The sequence below is a fragment of the Bubalus bubalis genome, chromosome 21, assembly GCF_019923935.1.
Source record: "Bubalus bubalis isolate 160015118507 breed Murrah chromosome 21, NDDB_SH_1, whole genome shotgun sequence".
In the NCBI taxonomy this organism is placed as follows: Eukaryota; Metazoa; Chordata; class Mammalia; order Artiodactyla; family Bovidae; genus Bubalus; species Bubalus bubalis.
In genome coordinates, this window is record NC_059177.1 from 25,514 (window position 1) to 35,504 (window position 9,991).

General features: G+C 38.7%; 1 pseudogene; it reads right to left on the minus strand.

The window, feature by feature from the left end:
* Window positions 1-4,958: 4,958 nt before the first annotated feature.
* LOC123465261 lies at window positions 4,959-5,901 on the minus strand (annotated as a pseudogene).
* Window positions 5,902-9,991: the final 4,090 nt, after the last annotated feature.

Consider the following 9,991-nt stretch of genomic DNA (forward strand, 5'->3'; position numbering starts at 1 on the left):
ATCCTTCCGTTCTCCCGAAGGAGAGGAGACACTGAGGCCTCACCGGTCGGATCTTAGAAGCCCAGGCATAATTAGCAAGCATGGCGGGTTCCGCGCTCCAGATGGAGACTCAGCCAGAAGTTGAAAGAGAGAGCGACATGGGGACCAAGTTTTGGTGAACAAGGCCCGCAGTTTATTTTCCAAAGTAGTTTTTATACCTTAAGTTATGCATAGAGGATAATGGGGGAAGGGGTAGAGTCATGCAGCAAGCCAGGCTTTCTTCCTGCAAACTTATCATATGCAAAAGTTCAGGTGATTGACATATCTTCTGGCCCGGAGGCCTGTTAACATTTTAAGAAACTTATTTTTCTCTAAAGGTGATTATTCCAAAGTCAGGCATCAGCCTCCAAAAAAGCATTGGACAAAGCTGCATTTTACATTTCTATACACCCATTATATCAATCAATACACTGCCAAGGACACAGTAGGTAAGGGGAATGGAGACTTAGCAGCAAACATTGGCCCAACAAGTGAAAAACCCTTCACCAATACAATTTCTAATCAATCTTTTAACTACTCAAAGGAATCTGTGTTTAGGCAGTTTAGAACATCTCCTGCCTCTCACAGTTGGGAGGCTCTGAACAATCACATGTGGCCGGAAAAACCCATTCAGGCAGGCTAGAGGATTTCCAAAGGAGTTTGTAGGTTGAAACACTGTCACATCCAAGAATTATTAACTGGAGCTGTAAGCTAACTCTTTTTTCAGAGAGAGTGGGAGACAGCCCCCTGTAAAGTCAGAGGTGTAGGTAAAAGCACAAAGCAGAAAGTAGGCAGACTCTGGTTTGGGGGTAGATGCTCGAGAATTTCCAGGGGGACTCCTGAGGCTCGATCCCGCCTTTGCGTATGCCGAGCCTCCTTCCTCATGACCTTTGTCATGGGCGGAGTGCCTCACGCTGGCTCCCAGCAGTGATAGAATTCCAGTTGAGCTAGTACACATCCTCACTCAATATGCAATATGCCGGCTCCCGGCAGCTGACTCTATTTTTTTAGGCTTCAAAATCACTGCAGATGGTGACTGCAGCCATGAAATTAAAAGACACTTACTCCTTGGAAGAAAACTTATGACCAACCTAGACAACATATTAAAAAGCAGAGACATTACTTTGCCAACAAAGGTCCGTCTAGTCAAGGCTATGGTTTTACCAGTGGTCATGTATGCATGTGAGAGTTGGACTAGAAAGAAAGCTGGGTACCGAAGAATTGAGGCTTTTGAACTGTGGTGTTGGAGAAGACTCCTGAGAGTCCCTTGGACTGCAAGGAGATCCAACCAGTCCATTCTGAAGGAGATCAGCCCTGGGATTTCTTTGGAAGGAATGATGCTGAAGCTGAAATGCCAATACTTTGGCCACCTGATGCGAAGAGCTGACTCATTTGAAAAGACCCTCATGCTGGGAAAGATTGAAGGCAGGAGAAGGGGATGACAGAGGATGAGATGGTTGGATGGCATCACTGACTCAATGGACATGAGTTTGAGTAAGCTCCGGGAGTTGGTGATGGACACGGAGGCCGGGCGTGCTGCAGTCCATGGGGTCACAAAGAGTTGGACACAACTGAGTGACTGAACTGAAATGAAGTGACACCCTCCCCAGCATTTATTGTTTGTAGGCTTTTTGATTATGGCCGTTTTAACCAGTGTGAGATAATATCTCTTTGTGGTTTTAATTAGCATTTCTTTAATGATTCACGTGTTGATAATCTTTTCATGTGTCTCTTGACCACCTGAATGTTTTGTTTGGAGAAATGTCTATTCAGATCGTCTGTGCATGTTTTTGTTTGGATTTTTTTTTTTTTTTTTTTTTTTTTTTTTGTATACTGAGCTGCATTAGCTCTTTGTAAATTTTGGAATTAATCCCTAGTTGCTCACATTGTTTACAAATATTGTCTCCCATTCTATGGGTTGTCCTTTCATTGTGTTTATGGTATCCTTTGCTGTGCAGAAGTTTTTGTTGTTGTTTTAGTTTAATCAAGTCCATTGGTTTATTTTTGTTTTTATTTCTGTTGCCTTAGGAGGTGGATACAAAAAAAATATATTGCTGTGATGAATGTCAAAGACTGTTATGCCTATGTTTTCCTCTAAGAGTTTTGTAATACCTCATCTTATATTTATATCTTTAATCCATTTGAACTTATTTTTGTATACAGTGTTAGAGAATATTCTAATTTCATTCATTTACATGGGCTGTACAATTTTCCCAGCACCACTTATTTAAGAGACTGCCTTTTCTCTTTTGATAGTCTTGCCTCCGCTGGATTCATAGTCCTCAATTTTTATTTCAGAGTGATTTTGAGGCTTCTTAGGAATTACCTGACTGTGTAGTTAATTAATGCTTGCTATTAGCTCTAACTTATAGTTATTAATATAGAAAATGCAGTGTGTATCATAGAATATAAAGGACCTAAATGCTCAAAGTTCTCTCAGTAAATATACAATAAATCTTAGTGTAATTGAAATAATATTTGAATGAAAGAATTAATCATAATATTTGACAAAATTGCAAGATTCTGGAAGTATTTGGCAAAAAGGAAGTGCTATATATTAGTTGTTATACATAATGAAAGCTGTGTTTTGGAACGGTAGTATTTTTAAAGATTACACTTTATTAAAAATAGTTATTCACTCCTTTAAAGTATTTGAAACAATGTCATTTCCCTTGGATCATGAATACAATTTTACAAAAACAACAGACATATGTATGTGTGTCTATATATTTATAGTACACCCTTTAAAACCACCTTTCATTTTCCAGTTTTTCAGGGCCTGTTTCACATCTTTGTTCTGTAGGCTATATAACAGAGGATTTAACATGGGAATCATAAGGGTGTAGAACAATTATGTAATTTTGTCTTGATGTGGAGAGTAGGAAGTATTTGGCCTGAAATACAAGAAAAGTACAGTTCCCTAGAAAATTGTCACAACATTTAAAAGAGGTGAGGGTAGAGAAAGCTTTGAACTTCCCCTCAGAAGAGTGGATCTTCAAGATTGATAGGATGATATAATAGAGAAAAGGACTCCTGAAATGGTACTCAGTTCAATAAAACCAAAAATAGTGAATAACGCCAATTCATTTACCTGTATATCAGAGCGGGAGAGGAGGAAAAGTGGAGGTAAATCACAGAAGAAATGGTTAATCTCATTTGACCCACAGAAACATAAGTGGAATGCTAATGCCGTGTGTATCGGAATATCTGCCATTCCCACCAGATAAACCCCAGCCATGAGCAGGGAGCACATCCGCTGGACATGCTGACCACATAGAGCAAGGGGCTGCTGACGGCCTTGTACTGGTCATAGCCATCACTGCCAGCAGGAGACACTCAGAATCTGCAAAGATATGGAAGACGAAGAATTGCAGAGCACAGCCGTAGAAGGGGATTGATTTGTTCTTGGCAAATAGGTCCATGATCATCTTGGGGTGAATTGCAGTGGAATAGCAGAGGACACAGAAGGAGAGGTGACCGGGGAAAAAGTACATGGATGTGTGCAGCTGGGGATCCATCTTAATCAGGAATATCATCCCAAGATTTGCCAAATGGCCAATGAGATAAACAATTAGAACCATGGTAAGTATGGTCGCTTTGTCCTCGGTGTTATCAGTAATTCCCAAGAAAATGAATCCAGTCAAGGAGGAGCAATTCCCTCCACCCATTTTTTTTTGTTCTTGTCTAAGCTTTCAGAAAATGATCAAGAAAAGGACACATGGATGTATAACACTTCTGCACATCTGCAGTATATCATAAGATAGAACACAATTCTATCTGCAATTGTCTTCATATTCAGAAAATTATACATTCATGCACACACTCTTGAAAAAGGCATAACTGTTATTACTCAATAAAACAAGTACCTGGTATAGAACGTTGGGAAACTGAGCCAAATCTAAATGTAATTTGTGAGGCATGTTACTTTCTACAAGCTTGTCTCTGAGCCTTCCTTTCTTTACTTCAAAGAATACATTTGACGAATTTACCTGTCTTCTCCTCTTCAAAATAATGTGGGTGAGACTCTAATGTTAGAGATATCTGGCTGTAAGCTTCAGGACTAAACATTTTCTGTGAATATTCATGTGGATACAAACCAAGATAACAATTCTAATATTTCTCAAAACCATGATCGTTTTAAGAGTATCTGTATCAGTTCCAGAAATAATCAGCATATCATGGATTGATCATAATACAATAATTATGTTTCTGGTTTGGGTTTATGTTATGTTCAGTATTTGGTGAGACATTAAGCAAGTATTAATGAGCAGTTCTCTAGATGTGTATTTTTGTTTTGTCATAATATTAATTACCTTTTTGTGGGAATAATCTGGTGCCAAAGAAAGAGTCTCTTTACTAATTGAAGGGAAACATTTCTACAAACTTATTTAACACATATATTTTTATCTCTTGAGCTACCCTGTAGCTCAGCTGGTGAAGAATCAGCCTGCAATACAGGAGACCCTGGTTCGATTCCTGTGCCAGAAAGATCCCTGGAGAATGGATAGGCTACCCACTCCAATATTCTTGCACTTCCCTGGTGGCTCAGATGGTAGAGAATCTACCTGCAATGTGGGAGACCTGGGTTCAATCCCTGGGTTGGGAAGATCCCCTGGAGAAAAGAACAGCTACCCACTCCAGTGAAATATAAAAAAGAGTTTTTCTTTATAAAATGGAAATGATGAGTGATAATAAATGCTGTAGGCTTCCCTCGTAGCTCAGCTGGTAAAGAATCTGCCTGCAATGAGGGAGACCTGGGTTTGATCCCTGGGTTGGTAATGAGCTCTTAGAGAAGGAATAGCTACCCACTCCAGTATTCTTGTCTGGATAATTCCAAGGACAAAAGCACCTGGCGGGCTATAGTCCATGGGGTCACAAAGAGCTGGACACGACTGAGCATACACACAGCTGGGGTTTGTAATCAGGGATTTAGATGAATCTCAGGAGGGATTTAGCTTTGGTTTTAAGACCCTTTTAGCAGCGTCTTTTACATATTTGTTCCTGAAACTATAAATCAAGGGATTCAGCACTGGGATGATTATGGTGTAGAACACTGAGATGATTTTATCAGTGTTGGGAGAATACAGGTAGCCAGGTCTTGAGTAAATGAAGAGCAGAGTTCCCTGGATGATGGCCATGGATGTCAGGTGAGAAGCACGCATAGAGAAGGTCTTCTTCCTCCCACTGGAAGAATGGATCTTTAAGACTGAGAGGAAATGTAAAAGTAGGAGATGATGATGACGATGAAGCAGATAATTTCCACTGAGCTGCCGTATGTGGAGAGAAGCCACTCATTAAGTGATGTGTCTGTGCACGATAACTTAAGCAAGGGAGGGAGGTCACAGAAAAAATGACTAATGACATTTTTATCACGGTATTTCAGAATAAACGCAAAGGATGTGTGCACCAGGGAACTCATATTGCCTCCAGTGTATGACAAGACGATCAACCATATGCAGATGCCCCGAGACATCACAGCCGTGTACAGTAAAGGGTTACAGATGGCGACATAGTGGTCATACGCCATGGCAACCAAGATTAAAGGATTCGGTATCTGCGAAAGTACAGAAGAAATAGAACTGCAGGGCACAGCTGTGATAGGAAATGGACTTGTTCTGAGAGAGGAGGTTGACAAGCATATTGGTAATGATGACTGAAGAATAGCAAAGGTCTACAAAGGATAGGTTACTAAGGAAAAAATACGTGGGGGTTTGAAGGTGCGGATCAACCTTGATTAACATCATCAATCCAATGTTCCCCATTAAAATCATAGAGTACAAAGTCAGAAACAGGAGAAACAGGACAATCTGCAGTTCAGGACGAGTTGGAAACCCTAACAATAAATTCTGTTACTAAGGTATAGGTTCCATCTAAAAAGTCCATATTCTGTGCTGTTTTCTTCTTATGAGAATTCTAACATCCTAAGATGCTATATTGATAGAGAAAAAGATTAGATATAGTTATAAGGTTATTTTATTGTTTCAACAAAAAAAACAAGCAATCAAGTCAAGAGTCCCAGACCAAAGTGAAAGTGAAGTCTCTCAGTCATGTCCGACTCTTTGCAACCCCGTGAACTGTAGCCCGCCAGACTCCTTTGTCCATGGGATTCTCCAGGCAAGAATACTGGAATGGGTTTCCATTTCAATCTCCTTCCAAATATAAATTATGAGAAACATATTTCAGAATTTAGTAGCTTTATCTCATGGTTGATAGTTTTATTTTATTTGTTTGATTAATAGCTAGTTCTTCCACTGGACAGACATGTGCAGATAACATCTCATATTTCTTACTTTTTTTAATTCTCAAGTATAGACCTATAGCTAGTACAGAGGATTAAATGAATAATGAAGTAATAAATGAAATGATGATAAAAGGAAAAATATATCTGTTATTAAAAGTATGTTAACTTGAGTACATCTTGCAATGATAATTCTAGAACAATGTACTCCTTCTGTCCAGTATTTAATAGATAGTAGTGTGTTGCACTCTTGACTGTAATTAGATTGATGCAATGAGATATACTTCAGCCATTAAAAGAAATAATATTAGTGAAATGAAAGCAAATGTCAGTAATCATCAGCTGAGAGCATGTTTTAGACAGGGATGAGTTTAAGGAAATTCCTTAAATCCTGTCAAGATACTAAGTCAAGGAGATTAAAGTGATTAACTGCTTTTCTCTTTAGCATTCTTTATCATTCTTGGCTTCTAGTAAGCACAGCATAAATATTAGATGACTGAGTAAAGTGGGCAAAAAATTAGTATTAAGTTAACTTCTCATCTTTAAAAATCACTCTATATAGCCTCCTCACTAATTATATATGTGAGCAAACAAAAATAGCTGTGTTTAATTTTTATCCTAATATAATTCAGGTTAATTGAGTCTAAGAATTTTGTCAATTTCTGTTTCTGTAATCTCAGAGGTTTTCTGGAAGCAAGGAGAATTTGAACATGACTTTGAAGTATAAGACTTTTTATTGTAACCTTGAAAGATGACTTGGAAATCTATAAAACAAGCAAGTGAAACCTCCAATGAGCTTTGCTACTAGTGCCACAGTTGGCTAGAACAAATGGTTGGCGTCATTCTCTCACTTATATAAACTTATTGAGACAGATACAGAGCTAAGAACTTCATTGTTGTAACATCATCTAATCACTAAAAGTATGCTATACCATAGGCACAGAAAAGTCTAAGAGAATTAGAAGGGTTAGGATGCTGTCTTATGTTATTACCTCAAAGAGTATGCATGAGATGAGTACCTTGTTAAAATAGTAGTTAATTTATTCTTACTTTGCCTGTTTTCAAGGTAATCAGAGTGTTCAGAAATGATAAGACCTAAATTTAGAGTTAATAAGCATTTGGTTAGAATCTCATATTAGCCACCTGGACTGTATGACCTTGCAAAATTATGTGTGTGTGTGTATAATATATATATTATATATATATATAGAGAGAGAGAGAGAGAGAGAGAGAGAATCTGCTATACTTAATACATATACTATATGTATATTATTACATATAACATTATATATATTTAAAATTTTACTATAATAATGACAATAGTATTTCACATGGTTTCTCTGCCAGGTTAAATTAGGAAAACTATCTATCTATACTTTTTTGCTGTCTCACTTTAGATAGACTGGCACATAATAGGTAAAGAGTGAAGATTAGTTTCAATTACTCCACTGGTCTCTACTCAGCAGTAAAGAAAGAATCCATTTGCCAAAGCAGGAGATGTGGGTTCAATCCCTGATCTGGGAAGACCTTCTAGAGAAGGAAATGGGAACCCACTCCAGTATCCTTGCCTGGAGAATCTCATGGACAGAGAGGCCTGATGGGCTACAGCCCGTGGGGTCACAAAGAGTCAGACACGGCTTAATGACTAAACAACACAGAAACAACCCACTGCTCTCACTTATCCTTAGCTAATAATTAGAACTATGTCACTAGATTTTAAAATAATAGTTATCATTATATAATGATTGTGATGTGAATGCAATATTCTAAACAGTTTACATATAATTTATTTACTTGTCGCACAGAAGTACACGCACAAAGTTTCATGCAGTTGCTGTCACTGCCGTCTTTCTCTCACAGTTGAGGGAGCTAAAGCACAGAGAGCGGAGACCTAAGACGTGATGAAAATACGATTGGAGCCCAGGCTCCTGCCTCCAAAACTTCAAGACAGATCGGCTGTGTAGCTAGATTTCATTATTGATTGTATGTTGCACGGGGACATTGAAGCTTAATGTTCCGAGTCACTCCGCAAGTAGTTGACAGGTATAATTCAAATTCAGATATGTGTGAAGTCAAAGTTCACGAGAACAACCATGAAGGTGGTTAGAGAATTAACAGTGCAGCCTCCATGAGACAGGCTGTGGTGCAGACTTGCTGAAGGCAGCGCAGAATGACTCAGTTATTTCCTGAAAACACAGTCCATTGCTCTTGGGGACTCACAGCGAGCATCCCTTCCAATAGACTAAGAAGGGTTTCCCTGGTGGCTCAGCCCTTAAAGAATCTGCCTACAATGCAGGAGACCTGGGTTTGATCCCTGGTCAGGAAGATTCCCTGGTGAAAGAAATGGCAACCCATTCTAGTATTCTTACCTGGGAAATCCAATGGACAGAGGAGCAGGGCGGGGCCACAGTCCATGAAGAGTTGAACACGACTTAGTAACTAAATCACCTCTACCACCACCACCACCACCACCCATGTAGAGAACGTGAGTGAGAAGAGAGCACGAGGGGAAAAGTCAGAGATGAGAGTGAATCTTGGTTCTTGCTTTCAATGGGAATGACCAAAAAGATTCAATCAAACTGAAGTGATTTGCTAAATTTTTCATAAATGTATAGCAAAACAATGTTAGAATAGAAAATAAATTAAATGAAACTATCATGTTTCAGTTGGCTACATGCTAGCCAATCATGTTTCAGTTTATTTCTGTTAACAAAAAAAATTATTTAAACAAGGTAAGTGTCTCGGATCCCTGTAGAAGCTATAGAAGAATGACATGGGTAAATTTATTTGTGGGTAATATGCTCATACATATGACTTTGTAACTATTTTGACACACGTCAGAGGCCTCAGATCCATAAAAGTCTATTTTTGCATCAATAAAGCCAATCTGGTAAACACAGAAGCTACTTACCAAAGAAGGAGACATTTTCCTATTACCTAGATGAATAATTTCACCAATAGAACCAAGGACTTTTATATACATTCTCAAGTCATTAGGGACCTACTAACTGAAGGTCCCAAACATGTTCATTTCCAAGAGATTCCTAGGGAATAATTAGTAGGTTATTGTGAATTATTATTTTGAAACAGCTTCATAATTATAATAGCAATTCTGTTTGCGTTAGTTTGAAGAGGCAATTTTTACTCTCAGTAATATTGTGGTTGTTTTTTTCTGACACTTGAAATCCCACTAGAGTCCTACACTCTAATACTGTAGAGGTTCTTTTAAATAGTTCATATATTTTAAAGTGTAACTCTCATTTAAAGTATTTCAAAAACCACATGGAAGTTCCTAAAAATGTTACTTGATGCCCTTAGCACTGAAATGTAATATTTTTTGTTGCACTGAAGGGTGAGACCCACAGGGGGTGCTATAGAACCTGTTATCGCAGGTGCCTTCTGAGAAGACGAAAGGACTTTATTTTTTAAAAATTATCTATCTACCTATCTATTTATTTTTGGCTGTGCAGGATCTTCCTTGCTGTGCATGGGCTTTCTCTAGTTGCAGAGAGTAGGGCTACTTTCTGTTGCAGACCATAGGCTCTAGACCACGGGCTCTAATATCACAGGTTCAGCAGTTGTGGTGCACAGCTTAGATGGAATGTGGCTTGTGGTTATCTTCCTGCACCAGGGATTGAACCCATGTCCTCTGTAGTGACAGGTGGACTCTTAACCACTGGACCACCAGGGAAGTCCCAGAAGGACTTTTAAATAAGAGTCGTATGCCTGAGCACA